Source organism: Osmerus eperlanus, chromosome 13 (genome assembly GCF_963692335.1).
Source record: "Osmerus eperlanus chromosome 13, fOsmEpe2.1, whole genome shotgun sequence".
Taxonomy (NCBI): Eukaryota; Metazoa; Chordata; class Actinopteri; order Osmeriformes; family Osmeridae; genus Osmerus; species Osmerus eperlanus.
In genome coordinates, this window is record NC_085030.1 from 5,178,710 (window position 1) to 5,194,838 (window position 16,129).

The following is a 16,129-nucleotide window of genomic DNA, read 5'->3' on the forward strand; positions in this document are numbered from 1 at the left end:
CAAACCACCCCCCCCCCCCACACACACACACACACACACACACCCACACTCTCTCTCTGAGACACACACACACAGTGATTAAAAGGCGCCATCCAGTCCAGCATCTGCAGAGTGACTGATCCAGGGTGCGGTCAGCCTCGCTCAGTGGTCATCTCTCAATGTGTACACAGCCAGCACGGCTGCTTAATGAGCCTCTAATCGTGGCAGACACAACCAGAGGGGGGCACTCAGGATCCTCTCCACCATCCCAATGAGATAGCACCCCGATCACCCGCAAACACACACACACAGGCCCACGCACGTACTTTACAATCACCCGTAAACGTACTACAGACACACACACACAGAAGCGCCACACGCATTCACGCACACACGCTGGCAAACACACGCTTTCGCCAATCACCACGCGCGGACAAACGCTCACACACGTCAGCCAATCCCCCAACAGGGATTAACAGAGGGGGTTCATTAACATGCGTTGGAGAGGCATTGTGTCTGGGGCAGGGAGACCAAGACAGCACTACTTCCTGGGAAACATCAAAGGCATATGAAACAGCAGTGCTCTCTCCTGCAGCTCGCCCTGCACGCCGGCATGCTTACCAACACTTGTTCTGAAAGGGCCTTTTGAAATGCAGTGGTTTGTTTCTGACTGCTTTGATTGCTCTCACTGTTGGCTGCACTCGCTGTTTGTGTGTGTGTGCACGTGTTTGTGTGTGTGTGGGGGGGGGTTGTGTGTGTGTGTGCGTAAGGTCACTGCTTGGTGTGTGTGAGTACCCTCCCCCCACCTCCTACACTGCAGTGATGGCTATCATTACTCTGATTAAAGGCAGCTTTTGGGAAAGGCTTTGGACAACCTGATTTGAGAGACAGGAAGGTGATGTTAGGAGGGAGAGAGGAGGGGAGAGACAGACAGAGTGAGCGACAGAGAGACAGAGAGGGCTGGAGAGACACAGAGACTGAAGAAAGGAGATGGAAAGAGCGAGGCAGAGAAACATAAAGAGAAAGAGAGAGAGAGAGAGAGAGAGAGAGAGAGAGAGAGAGAGAGAGAGAGAGATGAGAGAGAGAGAGAGAGAGAGAAGAGAGAGAGAGAGAGAGAGAGAGAGAGAGACAGCGATGGTGGTCGAAAGGAGAGGGAGGCATGGAAGGGTGACAGGGAGAGAGATGGAGGTGGATTAGAGAGAGAGAGAGAGAGAGAGAGAGAGAGAGAGAGAGAGGAGAGAGAGATGAGAGAGAGAGAGAGAGAGAGAGAGAGAGAGAGAAGAGAGCGAGCGAGCGAGAGAGAGAGATCAGCCAGAATGACATAAGCACTTATTGTATTAAAGGGGTAAACTTTCAAAGCATCCATCACCAAGTACAGAGGGGTGATGGAGGAGGAGGAGGAGAGGGGGGGGGGGGGGGGGCGTTCCGCTCAAAGTTCCCCTCACTCCTCTGCCCTGATGTGTCAGTGACAAATGATCAGCGAGGAAAAATGGCCGCGTTAGTTTCCGTCGGCAGGAAGCATGGCCCCTTGGCCCCGGGCAGAGGGCATTAAAGGAGGAGATAAATAAACTCTAGGGGTTTGCATATTGGAGAGCTGTCAGGCAGTGCCCAACCTCTGCTCGGCTCCAGCCTGATGGAGAGGCACCTTTCCTGGGTGAACCCCCGGACCTCACCCCCATGGATCAACAGGAGTGGACATATCGGCAGTTGTCATGTAATGATATTGCCTGAGTGTCAGCTCACCAGTTGGGGAAACCGCAACGCATCGTGTGTGCACGTTCAAACCGTGGGCGCACACGTCCACACACACACACACGCACGCAGTCCAATCTGAAACAGCAAGGAGTTTCTCAGAGAGCTGACAAAGTACTTCTGCCTCACTCCCTCTAGTTGACAGCTGGTTCTGTACCCATCCAACACCTTCATCCCCCTAGCCCAGAAGGTGAACCCTGACCCTGCCATGACCCCAGGAGAGGAGAGGAGGGGAGAGAGGCAATTCATCAAAAGAAAAGGAGACTAAACGAGTAGAGAGAAGTTGAAACAAAACGGGACAAGTGACGAGACAAAAGTATCTCAGTTTCCTCCCCTAACTTTCCTTCCTCCCTGTCTAATGAGTCACGGTGTGCTATGCTGGTTCTGGTGTATGAAGCATTACTAAGGTCCCAGCCTCATCTAGGCCTGCATGTCCACATCCTGTATGTTTAGAGCAGGCTCTCACATCTCCCATGAATACATCATTACCGTTTCATCAAAAGGGTTTGGAGTGAATTACCCTCTTCACTCCTACCCACATCCCAGACTTGTGTATAAACATAGGACTTGTGTTGCAGCAAAGAAGCCCTAAACACACACACACACACACTTGCCAGAGTGAGCTGTCACCCTCTCATACGAACTGGTCTTGAGTTGTCGTGACGACCAGCTCCTGACATGTGTCGTGACGACCAGCTCCTGACATGTATCACATCCAATCCCATTCCAGACCCTTGAATGGATGTATTATGGATGAGGTTGCCTACACACACACACACACACACACACTATTAGAGTCCAGGTTTTGGGGGGGGATTTATAGCCATTCCATTCCCCCCTAAGTAAAGAAGTTGGTGCTGTGGAAAAGCCCACAGGTGGAAATGGGGCGCCACAAATCACCTCCCCCCTCCCCCCTCCCCCCTCCCTCACCTTACTGGCACCAGGAACATTACTGCTGACGCAGGGACGCCACCTCCACATGGACGAGGGGAGGTGTGTGTGGAGGGGGGGGGAAGGGGGGGGGGTCAGGATGAAGACGAGGAGGAGGCCGGTGAGGGAGGCTTGTTTTGCCCGTCAGACGGTCTCCTGCTTGAAGCCGTCATCCAGAGTGGGAGAGGATGCGTGGGACGAGGGCTGAGGACGGACGTGGGACGAGAGCCTCTTCTGTTCAGGGTGAACCAGGGGAATGGAGCCATTCAGAAGAGAGCGAGCTGGGAGCTGAATTTAGAATGGGGTTTAATGTGTGTAAGAGGTGCTTAAATACCTTTAAAAAGCCAGGGCATGGATGGATGGGCCCTCCATCGATCATGTGTGTGGGTGCAGTGTGTGTGTGTGTGTGTGGAGTGTAAATGAGGGAGTTCATGAAACAAACTGTACTATACAGAGAGAGAGAGAGAGTCTCTCTCTCTCTCTCTCTGTGTCTCTCTCTTTCTCTCCCTCTTTCTCTCTCTCTGTCTACTGCCAGGCTAATACATCATTGAACTCGCAGACCAAATGAGGCAATCGCTCAAAATTATTTGCATATAAACTAATGAAATATGACTGGGTGGAACTCAGTAGAATGTTAATCGCAAAGGTAATGCACTACTTGTTGATTAATGGGTCATCTCACCTAGGCAGGAGATGGCCTCTGCTAGCTACAGCTACAGCGTGATCAGTGTGTTGACAGAGAAGGTGACGTGACGTGTGTTTGGATAGGCCACCCTGGAGATGGAGAGAGGAGGGTAGAGGAGAGGGGAGGGGAGGGGAGGGGAGGGGAGGGGAGGGGAGGAGAGGGGAGGGGAGGGGAGGAGAGGCCCTAAAGTAAGCAACTGTGATGCTTACTTTAGATGTGGTCACACACCACAATATCTGGTTTTACTAGGCTGGGTGGAACAGAAATGCATTATTAATTATCTCTCAAACATGAAATATAAATTAACCAGAAGTGGGAGTCAGTGCTTAGAGGTGTGAAATGTGCCCGTCAACCAGGTTTTTGCTGAGAGTACATATTTCATCTTGCAGTTTGACCTCGCATTTTTGCCAGACAGTCTGAGGGGGCCTTGTGTAAGTCACAGGCGACCACATGTATTCCACAACCTAAACACGGCCTACACACTGGGACGAACACTGGAGGAAGTACAACCTAAACACAGCCCACACACTGGGCCTAACACTGGAGGAAGTACAACCTAAACACAGCCCACACACTGGGCCTAACGCTGGAGGAAGTACAACCTAAACACAGCCCACACACTGGGCCTAACGCTGGAGGAAGTACAACCTAAACACAGCCCACACACTGGGCCTAACGCTGGAGGAAGTTAGCCAAACACAACACTTGGGTGTTTGAGAACGGCTGCTCCCATTTCCCCTTCCTTTTCTTCGACATCTAATACGTCCTGTTCAACGGAGTGCTAAGTGACTCGCAACTTATTAAGCCACAACTCTGGGAGAGATTCCGATTTCTGGGCTTCATCCATTTCCGATATGACGCCTCTCCTTCCTGTAGCATGGCCGTCTGAGGGGAGCATTGTGGTTTGGTACTCGATGGTGCCAGGGTTTCAGCACGGAGCACAGTTTAGCACCAATTACACCATTGATTATGGCTCAATTAAGATACTGTATACTGCAGCCGCAATTATCATTAAGCACACTCACACACACACACACACACGCTCATGCTTCTACACACAGATGCACGTCCACACATATATATATTGTAGTGTATATACACAAACGCGCTCTCTCACAGACACACACACACACATAAGAAAGTGGGTATCATTTCACAGTAAGCAATCATGGAGCTGTGTAAATAACTATAGTACCCTGTGTGATTGTCTTCTCAATGTAGCTACAGCAAATCATAACGCCACAATCACCAAGGAAATGATACAGTTTAGCAGTGCTTCAGTTACAGCCACCTCATCTAGCCAAATAACCGGGACAGAGACTGTATGTGTGTGTGTGTGTGTGTGTGTGTGGTCAACATAACGGCCTCTGTAGGGTTCACAGCAGGACACGGAGGGAGGGAGAGAGACTGCCAGCTGCAGCATTGTTGGAGGGCACCTCCAAGTTCTACTTCCCCCTCACAAGGACAAACCCGACATGGGCAACAAGATAGAAGACAGAAACACACCTGGAGGGCTGGAGGGCTGGTGGGCTGGAGGGCTGGAGGGCTGGAGGGCTGGAGGGCTGGAGGACTGGAGGGCTGGAGGACTGGAGGGCTGGTGGGCTGGAGGGCTGGAGGGCTGGAGGGCTGGAGGACTGGAGGGCTGGAGGACTGGAGGACTGGAGGGCTGGAGGGCTGGAGGACTGGAGGGCTGGTGGGCTGGAGGGCTGGAGGGCTGGAGGGCTGGAGGACTGGAGGACTGGAGGGCTGGAGGGCTGGAGGGCTGGAGGGCTGGAGTGCTGGAGGGCTGGTGGGCTGGAGGGCTGGAGGGCTGGAGGGCTGGAGGGCTTTCACTTTTTTTGCAGTATCAGACTATGAAATAAGCACACACAAAAAACAGAAAGGCATCATGATAATATTTGTAGAACACATTATCTCTGTAGAAAAGTCATCAAAAACACCAGCTACAGAATCTAACTAAACATGATTTAAAGGTAAACATAATTCAGCTACTAACGCCATAAAAAACAGGGGCATTATAAAGGGGGAGCAGACTGGATAGATTCAGCGTGGGACCAGTTTGGATACTATTAAGAAGTCTTGGGGGGGGCATAAAATATAAATGGGAGTATATATATAAATATAAATATATATATATATATATAAATATATATATAAATATAAAAGGGAGTCAGGTGGCTGAGCGGTTAGGGAAGCGGGCTAGTAATCAAAAGGTTGCCAGTTCGATTCCCATCCATCCATCCATCCATCATCTTCCGCTTGTCCGGGGGTCGGATCGCGGGGGCAGCAACCTAAGCAGGGAGGCCCAGACTTTCCTCTCCCCGGCCACTTCCACCAGCTCTTCCTGGGGGACCCCGAGGCGTTCCCAGGCCAGCCGAGAGACATAGTCCCTCCAGCGTGTCCTGGGTCTTCCCCGGGGCCTCTTCCCAGTGGGACGTGCCCAGAACACCTCACCAGGGAGGCGTCCAGGAGGCATCCTTATCAGATGCCCGAGCCACCTCAACTGGCCCCTCTCGACGCGGAGGAGCAGCGGTTCTACTCTGAGCCCCTCCCGGATGACTAAGCTTCTCACCTTATCTCTAAGGGAGAGCCCGGACACCCTGCGGAGAAAACTCATGTCGGCCGCTTGTATTCGCAATCTCGTTCTTTCGGTCACTACCCACAGTTCGTGACCATAGGTGAGGGTAGGAACGTAGATCGACTGGTAAATAGAGAGCTTCGCCTTTCGACTCAGCTCCTTCTTCACCACAACGGACCGATGCAGAGCCCGCATCACTGCGGACGCCGCACCGATCCGCCTGTCGATCTTGCGCTCCATCCTTCCCTCACTCGTGAACAAGACCCCGAGATACTTGAACTCCTCCGCTTGGGACAAGATCTCCTCCCCGACCCAGAGATTGCACTCCACCTTTTTCCGGTCGATAACCATGGCCTCAGATTTGGAGGTGCTGATTCCCATCCCAGCCGCTTCGCATTCGGTTGCGAACCGGTCCAGTGAGAGCTGGAGGTCACGGCCCGATGAAGCCAACAGAACCACATCATCCGCAAAAAGCAGCGACCCGATCCTGAGGTCCCCAAACCGGACCCCCTCAACGCCCTGGCTAGAAATTCTGTCCATATAAGTTATGAACAGAATCGGTGACAAAGGGCAGCCCTGGCGGAGTCCAACCCTCACCGGGAACAAGTTCGACTTACTACTGGCAATGCGGACCAAACTCTGGCACCGGTCGTACAGGGACCGAACAGCCCCGATCAGGGAGTCCGGTACCCCGTACTCCCGGAGCACACCCCACATGAGCCCCCGAGGGACACGGTCAAACGCCTTTTCCAAATCCACAAAACATGTGTAGACTGGTTGGGCGAACTCCCATGCACCCTCCAGAACCCTGCCGAGGGTATAGAGCTGGTCCACAGTTCCACGGCCAGGACGAAAACCACATTGCTCCTCCTGAATCCAAGGTTCGACAATCCGACGGACCCTCCTCTCCAGCACCCCTGAATAGACTTTCCCAGGGAGGCTGAGGAGTGTGATCCCCCTAAAGTTGGAGCACACCCTCCGGTCCCCCTTTTTAAAGAGGGGAACCACCACCCCGGTCTGCCAGTCCAGAGGCACTGTCCCTGATGTCCACGCGATGTTGCAGAGTCGTGCCAACCAAGACAGCCCTACAACATCCAGAGCCTTAAGGAACTCCGGGCGGACCTCATCCACCCCAGGGGCCTTGCCACCGCGTAGCTTTTCAACCACCTCGGCGACCTCAGCCCCAGAGATAGAAGGGCCCCCCCCAATGTCCCCAGACTCTGCCTCCACGTCGGAACGCGTGTTGGTGGGATTAAGGAGGTCTTCAAAGTATTCCTTCCACCGATCCAGGACGTCCCCCATCGAGGTCAGCAGCGCACCATCCCCACCATATACAGCGTTGACAGTGCACTGCTTCCCCCTCCTGAGTCGCCGGATGGTGGTCCAGAACCTTTTCGAAGCCGTTTGGAAGTCATTCTCCATGGCCTCGCCGAACTCCTCCCACGCCTGGGTTTTTGCCTCCGCGACCGCCAAAGCCGCATTCCGCTTGGCCTGCCGGTACACATCCGCTGCCTCTGGAGTCCTACCGGCCAACAAAGTCCGATAGGCCTCCTTCTTCAGCTTGACGGCTTCCCTCACCTCCGGCGTCCACCACCGGGTCCGAGGGTTACCGCCGCGCGACATGCACCGACCGCCTTGCGTCCGCAGCTCCGGTCAGCCGCCTCAACAATGGAGGCCCGGAACATGGCCCATTCGGACTCAATGTCCCCGGCCTCCCCCGAGACATGGTCGAAGCTCTCCCGGAGGTGGGAGTTGAAGCTCCTTCTGACAGGGGATTCTGCCAGCCGTTCCCAGCAGACCCTCACATTACGTTTGGGCCTGCCAGGCCTGACCGGCGTCTTCCCCCACCATCGTAGCCAACTCACCACCAGGTGGTGATCAGTTGACAGCTCCGCCCCTGTCCTCACCCGAGTGTCCAAGACATTTGGCCTCAGATCCGACGACACGACTACAAAGTCTATCATCGAACTGAGACCTCGGGTGTCCTGGTGCCAAGTGCACATATGGACACCCTTATGCTTGAACATGGTGTTCGTTATGGACAAGCCGTGTCTAGCACAGAAGTCCAACAACAAAACACCGCTCGGGTTCAGATTGGGGGGGCCGTTCCTCCCAATCACGCCCCTCCAGGTCTCACTGTCATTGCCCACATGAGCATTGAAGTCCCCCAGGAGGACGAGGGAATCTCCGGGAGGAGCGCTTTCCAGCACCCCTCCCAGAGACTCCAAAAAGGGTGGGTACTCTGCACTGCCATTTGGTGCATAAGCACAAACAACAGTGAGGACCCGTCCCCCCACCCGAAGGCGGAGGGAGGCTACCCTCTCGTCCACCGGGGTGAACCCCAACGTACAGGCGCCGAACCGAGGGGAAACAAGTATTCCCACCCCAGCTCGACGCCTCTCACCGAGGGCAACTCCAGAGTGGAAGAGAGTCCAGCCCCTCTCAAGGAGACTGGTTCCGGAGCCGATGCTGTGCGTCGAGGCAAGGCCGACTATATCTAGCCGGAACTTCTCTACCTCGCGCACCAGCTCCGGCTCCTTTCCCGCCAGCGAGGTGACATTCCACGTCCCTAGAGCTGACACATGTATACAGTTCGATTCCCGTCCGTTCCAAATTACGTTGTGTCCTTGGGCAAGGCACTTCACCCTACTTGCCTCGGGGGGTATGTCCCTGTACTTACTGTAAGTCGCTCTGGATAAGAGCGTCTGCTAAATGACTAAATCTAAATGTAATGTAATAAATACAGTGTGTTTTTGGTCGGTTTAAAAACATTAACAATTCATTTCAAATCTTTCTGTCGTGCTGAGATTCAAGGTCTCAGCAGTTCACCGACAAACAAGGGTGAGTTAACCCCACATGGCTGGCCTGGCTTTCTGAAGGAAGTCAGAGATTGATTGATTGATTGATGATGACAGTCATGACTGATTCATAAGGAGACATGAGTGGTTGGCCACGTCTCTCATTAGTGTTCAGGGAGCCCACTAGCTCCCGACTGCAGCCTTGGGGATGTGTGTGTGCATGCAAAAGCCTATCTTTAAAAGTATGTGTGATCGTATCTGTGCGAGTTTGTGTACTGTATACATGTGTCAGTGTGTGTGTGTGCGTGTGTGGACCCACTGAGGCATGATCTCACGGAGTGAGACCACTCCGTGAGCCTGTGTTGACCACTCTTTATCTCGTTGCCACGCCACAGCCAGACAGTCCAGACAGTCCAGACACAGTCCACTGCACGGATCCACAAGCACATACACGCAGCGAGATCACACACACACACATCCCTACTCACAATCGCAAACATACTGTACACACAAAATCACCGACAATCCCACAAGTGAAGTTCCCAGAGAGCCCTTCAGCAGACCCCCCCCCCCCCTCCTGTCTAGTCAGGGATGGGCTCCAGACGTGTTTCAGACAGGGGCAGGATCAGGAGGCCTCGCCCTTCCTTGGACATGATGTAAACCATGTTCACACAGGAGGTACACCACAGACTAATGCTGAGGCTTTACTGGGAAATCTCTAGGTAAATTCCACAGGCCCCGTGTGTGTGTGTGAGAGAGAGAGAGAGGTACAAATGAAGATGAGATAGCGAGAGTGAGACAAAGACAGAAAGACATGAGAGAGAGAGAGAGAGAGAGAGAGAGAGAGAGAGAGAGAGAGAGAGAGAGAGAGAGAGAGAGAGAGAGAGAGAGAGAGAGAGAGAGAGAGAGAGAGAGAAAGAGAGAGGGAGGAAGAGAGAAGGGAGAGAGAGTATTGGTTTGTTTCTGTGTCGAAATAATTAGTCTTCATTGATCATTCTCTCTAACGTGCCATTTTCAAAAAAACACACACATACAAAACACACACACAAAACACACACTGTCTGTGGAGAACACACAAGTGTACTGTCACTAACAAGCTTAACCACTGTTCAATACATCAGCATGAGCTGGTTGGTTGAATTCCACACACACACTCACACACAAACACACACACAAGCAGTTGGCAACTTCACACACGATTAGGGACCAGTGTAACATGGATGGCTTTGGTTAAGAGCACTGATGGCCCTGCATATGCCACATTCTCTTTGAGAGAGAGCATCTGCATGAAAGTGTATGTGTGTGTGTGTGTGTGTTTGTGTGCGTGTGTATTTAATAAGGCTATATATTTCCACATTCAAAGAGAGCAATGCATATTTGAATTCACAGTGAAGTTCCACAGCAGGCTTCCCAGAATTTGGTAGCATAATAAGCTCCAGCTCTTTGTTGATAACTTCAGCTAGTTCTCTGTTTCTGGGAAATGAAGACAGTGGCAACGAAGGAGATCGAAAGATAGAGAGAGAGAATACAAAATGCTAGGGAAAGAGAAAGAGATACACAGCAGATACAGTATGAAAAGCCTTGCTGAAATGAGCCAAAAAAAAAACACAATGGCTTGTGGACCATCTCTGTGTGTGGGGATCACCAGAGCACAGCTTGGCTTGTGTTAGCCCGTCTGAGCCTTACCCAGCAGATCGATTCATGGTTACCTTTGTTGACTAATAATGTGACATTTCAAAAGCAACGTCACACGGAATGATCGTAATTGTCATAAAAGCAGGATATGGAAGTGGGGTTAGGGAGAGAGAGAGAGAGGCAGGGATGGGGGTGGAGAGAGAGAGAGAGGCAGAGATGGGGTAGAGAGAGAGAGAGGCAGAGATGGGGGTAGAGAGAGAGAGGCAGAGATGGGGGTGGAGAGAGAGAGGCAGAGATGGGGGTAGAGAGAGAGAGAGGCAGAGATGGGGGTGGAGAGAGAGAGGCAGAGATGGGGTAGAGAGAGAGGCAGAGATGGGGTAGAGAGAGAGGCAGAGATGGGGTAGAGAGAGAGAGAGGCAGAGAGGGGGGTAGAGAGAGAGAGAGAGAGAGAGAGAGAGAGAGAGAGAGAGAGAGAGGAGAGAGAGAGAGAGGCAGAGATGGGGGTAGAGAGAAAGAGAGGCAGAGATGGGGGTAGAGAGAGAGAGAGGCAGAGAGGGGGGTAGAGAGAGAGAGAGGCAGAGAGGGGGGGTAGAGAGAGAGGAAGGCAGAGAGGGGGTAGAGAGAGAGAGAGGCAGAGAGGGGGGTAGAGAGAGAGAGGCAGAGAGGGGGGTAGAGAGAGAGAGGCAGAGAGGGGGGGTAGAGAGAGAGAGGCAGAGAGGGGGGTAGAGAGAGAGAGAGGCAGAGAGGGGGGAGAGAGAGAGAGAGAGGCAGAGAGGGGGTAGAGAGAGAGAGAGGCAGAGAGGGGGGAAGAGAGAGAGAGAGGCAGAGAGGGAAAGGGGACCAGTTGAAAGAATGCTTTTCCATCTTCCACCTTCCTCCCCTTTTCTCTCTTCCACCCTTCCTCCCCCAGCCCACCCCTGGCATAAATCACCTCTACCAGATAGTTTTAATGGCTTTTTAATGAGCTTAATGTTTTCTGTTTTAATGAACTTCTACATCAGCTTTAATCATTTTAGGGGAATGAAAAATGATTGAGAAATGGCCTACATTAATTTAATTTACTGTTCAATCTGCGCTGTGCTTCGTACTGTTCCTGACAAGGATCAGAGAACGCAAGAAAGGAGGGAAGGACTGAGGCAAAGATGGAGGAGGAGTGGAGAGGGAGAGAGGTAGATAGTGGGAGTAATGGGGAGGGGGCTGGAGAGACACAAGAGGATGAGAGAATATTTTTTTTTGGAAAACAGACGAGTTTGACAGAGAAAGAGGGAAAGACAGAGAGAGAGAGAGAGAGAGAGAGAGAGCAAGTGTGAGACACAGAATGAGAATAAATAGAATAGAGAGAGACAGAGAGAGCGAGAGAGAGGTAGAGAGAAAGTGAGAAGAGAGAGACAGAGCGATGCACCATAGCATGATGTAAATCGAGGGTGATTTACAGTGCTGGCTCGACAGCCTGTTGTTCTACCATATCTCCAATTAGTCAGCTTTGTAGGGATGTGCCGATCCTGGCGTCCACTGTTGATCTATTTCTCTCATTCCCCTTGTTCTCCCTCCATTTGTTCTCTCCCTACCTCGCTCCTTCGCTTTCAATCAAAAAAATTTCACCTCTCTTTTTTCTGCTATTCAGAAATTACGTGTCAACGTTCAGCAATCGCAGAATCAAATTTTTCTCATCTGTGAAACAGCAAGGGCCACATAATATTTCTCCCCGTGTGTTTATGTGTGCGTGTGTTCGTTTGTGCGTGTGTGTGCGTGTGTGTGTGTAGGTGTGTCCAAGGACACCTTGGTAGCCCGGGGAGACTGCAGAGGCACTATGCTGATTGTAAAAGGCTGAGAATATGCAGAGCCTGACGGCTAAGATTGCTTTGTATTACCTGAACACTGTTCTCTTTATGGAGGTGCCACCGGTATTTTTGAGCATGCAAGTGTGTGTTCCTGTCTGTGTTTGTGTCTGTCTGTGTGTGTGTGTGTGTGTCCCATGCAATTCCTATTAACCTCACCCTGACTCCGCCCAATCGCTAACTAGAAGAGGGAATTGTTGGAAGGGGTGGTACAGACTCACCCCCCTGCGACTGATTGGCTCCTCCTGGGAGCTTGGTCACTAATAGCAACATCAGCAGCTGTCTTCACCCTGACATCATGTCCTCTTTATTTATTTATCTATTTAATACAAATATTACATTTACTGTCTCCAACAGTAAATGTAATATTTACATCTTACTACTCACCCTGCTGTTTTGGGTAGAGTGAAACACTGAAGCCGTATGTGAGAGTATGTATGTGTCTCTATGTGTGTGTGTGTGCGTGTGTGTGTGTGCGTGTGTGTGTGTGTTGTGGAAGAAATTGGGATTTCCTGTGTGCTTACATTATTCACTAATCAATAGAACTAGTCATTGGATACAATCGACTCTTATTAATAGCAAGCTTACTTGAGAACATACTAACTAGTATGTATGTACTAAATGACTAAATGTAGTATCCAATGACTAGTTCTATTGATTAGTGAATAATGTAAGCACACAGGAAATCCCAATTTCTTCCACAGTGTCCAGGGTTCCAGCTCGACTATGCCCATCTCCAAGACCAACCAGCCACACTTGAGAGCGTCTGGCACCAGGGAGTTAAAGCACAGACAGGTTAAATGGAAACACACATGCGTGCACACATACACACACGCATACACACACTCAGCAACTTTAACTGAACAAGAATCCAATTACTTAACCCGGCTTCAGGTCCCCTAGACTGTTTGCTCCTCCACCTTGACAAGCCTGCCTTAATATCTGCTGACAGCCAGGCACCAACACACACAACCACACGTCTGCATACACACACACACACGCACGCACACACACTACTGACCCCCTATAAGAGTCTGATTAAATGAAAACTGTGATGACCATCTCTGCTTCCCTGGGACAATGAATACCAATGAGAGACATTTCACAAACCTCAATGTACGTGTGTGTGTGTGTTGTGGGGGAAGCGGTATCTTAACATGTTAGGTCCTGTGTGTGTGTGTGTGTCTTGTGGGGGCAGCGGTATCTTAACATGTTAGGTCCTGTGTGTGTGTGTCCTTGTGTCTTAGAGTCTTTGTGCGTGTGTCCATGTCACCACCTGGTTTCTGATCAGTATTAATCCAGATCATGAAGGTGTCTTGCATCATGTGATCTGCTCCAGCCATGGCTGCCGTCTGCCTTCCAGGTCCCTCACAAATGCCCAGTCCTGCAGACACACTCCCTGTCTGCCAGCAGCCCATGCTGGGGTCATCCATGTTAAATGGGCCATTTAGAGATGGAGAGAGACGAGGGGGCGAGATTGTGCTGGGTCGTTCAATTCAGCCTTTGACGTGTGTGTGTGTCTCTAAATCAGTCTGTGCTCGCGTCTGTGTGTCTCTAAATCAGTCTGTGCTTGTATCTGTGTGTCTCTAAATCAGTCTGTGCTCGCGTCTGTGTGTCTCTAAATCAGTCTGTGCTTGTATCTGTGTGTCTCTAAATAAGTCTGTGCTCGCGTCTGTGTGTCTCTAAATAAGTCTGTGCTCGCGCGTGTGTGTCTTTAAATCAGTCTGTGCTCGTGTGTGCGCCTGTGCAGTTTCAACTTGACACATGACTCACGTACAGATCCCCTGCCCCCCCTGCCCACACATGCACACACACGCACACACACACACAATGTTCAAGGCCTCACTAGTTGTTTTCCGAGGTGCAATAATTATCATAATCAGCTACACATTGTTATTTTCCAATCCAATTAGTTTGGCTCCCATCAGTTCTAACTTGTTCTATTGCTCTATGGGGTTTCCTATAGATTACCGCAACAAATTATACCAGAAGCCAGAGGACTTCAGTCAATACCTGATAAGTGTGCAACATGCATGTGCACACACTGAGTAATGGTTGTTGACACGTCGCCATCCCTTTCAACTGGACACCTGCAGGCAATATTACAATGTGTGTGTGTGTGTGTGGATGCGATAATGCAGGCATGTAATCATCGCGTTTACCAGACACGTATCGAACGAAAGCGGGGGAAATAAATGCGTGTTCCATCACAGTCTTTCGCTCTTTGTTTTGTTTGCTTGTGTTTATTTACCGTGCACTGGCCCTGGATGAGATGACCGTGCACTCCTGGTGGGCTTACCTCCCCTAGGGAGTCTGGAAGGGGAGAAACTCAAATCAAATCCCATCCAACAAATCACATAAACAGAGCATGTGAAAAATTAATGTCCTGGATGGGGTGCGCCTCGACAACCATGGGCCGGAGGGCGTGTGGGTTATGCCATGGTCTGGTTGTTAAGAGGATATGAAATATAGCGTTCCACAGAGGATCCTGCAGGGGTGGTTCTCTCATTGGTTTGGGTCAAATCGGACTGGTAAAATATGGCAGCTGGTCTCGGTCGCTCCCTCTCCCTCTCCCTCTCCCTCTCCCTCTCCCTCTCCCTCTCTCCCCCTCTCCCTCTCCCTCTCCCTCTCCCTCTCCCTCTCCCTCTCCCTCTCCCTCCCCCTCTCTCTCTCCCTCTCTCTCTCCCTCTCTCTCTCCCTCTCTCTCCCTCTCTCCCTCTCTCTCTCCCTCTCTCTCTCCCTCTCTCCCTCTCTCTCTCCCTCTCTCCCTCTCTCCCTCTCTCACTTTCATTAACACACTCCCACACTCACTTTCTCTCACACATCCTCACGCCATTTGCTAATTATAAATAAATATCTCTATCTTTTTCTCTTTCTTTCTGTCCTCAGCTGTGCGCCCCCTCGTGATAAAGGTCTGTCATTTTGCAGCCCACCAAAGTAGATAACTTACAGTAAAGGCACTTAAACGGCGTCTTGTCTCTGATTAAGACAGAGAGCTTCAGGTTCTTACTGTAAGTAGTGAGCGGGGACGGGGGTGGGTGACGGGGGTGGGGGTGGGGGGGGGGGGGGCACGTTTTTTGCCGCTCCTGTGTGGAAACGGCTAAAGTGCTTAAGTGTGGACCATTTCCATATTTCTTATTCTGTTAATGGAGTAGGCTGCCATCACCAAATTACCCTGAAACCACGCGACCGACAGAGTGGATTAGTTAATGTCCAGACCTGGGGTGTTCCCAAACATCACGCCACTTAGTGTGTGTGTGTGTGTGTGCGCGCGCGTGTGTGCACACTGCAAAAGTATGTTGTGACGGCCCTCATCCCCCTTCCTCTCCAGGTAAAAGGGTATTGATAGTATTGATAATTGCTTGTTTGCGAGATCATTCCCGACTTGGCGGTCGACCCTGTGGCATCGATCAAACAGCGGCCGTAGCATTGATGAATTGCCCTGCCCATGGGGCATGAACCCTGTGTGTGTGTGTCTGTCAAACCTGTGTGCTGGGCTCCTCCCCTGCAAGCAGCTATCCAGCCCCAGATCAGCTCTGACAGTGGACAGGAGAGGGAGAAGGATAGATGTGCAGGGAGAGGAATGGATGGCAGTCTGCCCCTTAGGTGCCCCCGGGCCCCCAGTCTCCCAGTCTGGGGGGTGGGGGTGGGGGTTGCGTGTGAGTCAGACCTAGCTATTTGTCTTCCTTCTAAAACCCTGAGCAGCTCCAACCATGTAATTCCATAAAAGCAAGCAATCAATACCTCAGAAACGGTGCTATCGTTTATCATTTTTGATGATAGGGGCAAAAAGCAAACTGATGGTGTGTGTGTGTGTGTGCGTGCATGTGTGTTTTTGAGTTTTCTAAATAAAGGATAACAAACAGGGTCATGGTGGGTTGAGCTAACAAGCATTCACTCAAACACACACACCATATCTCTTGGCTGTGTTGCA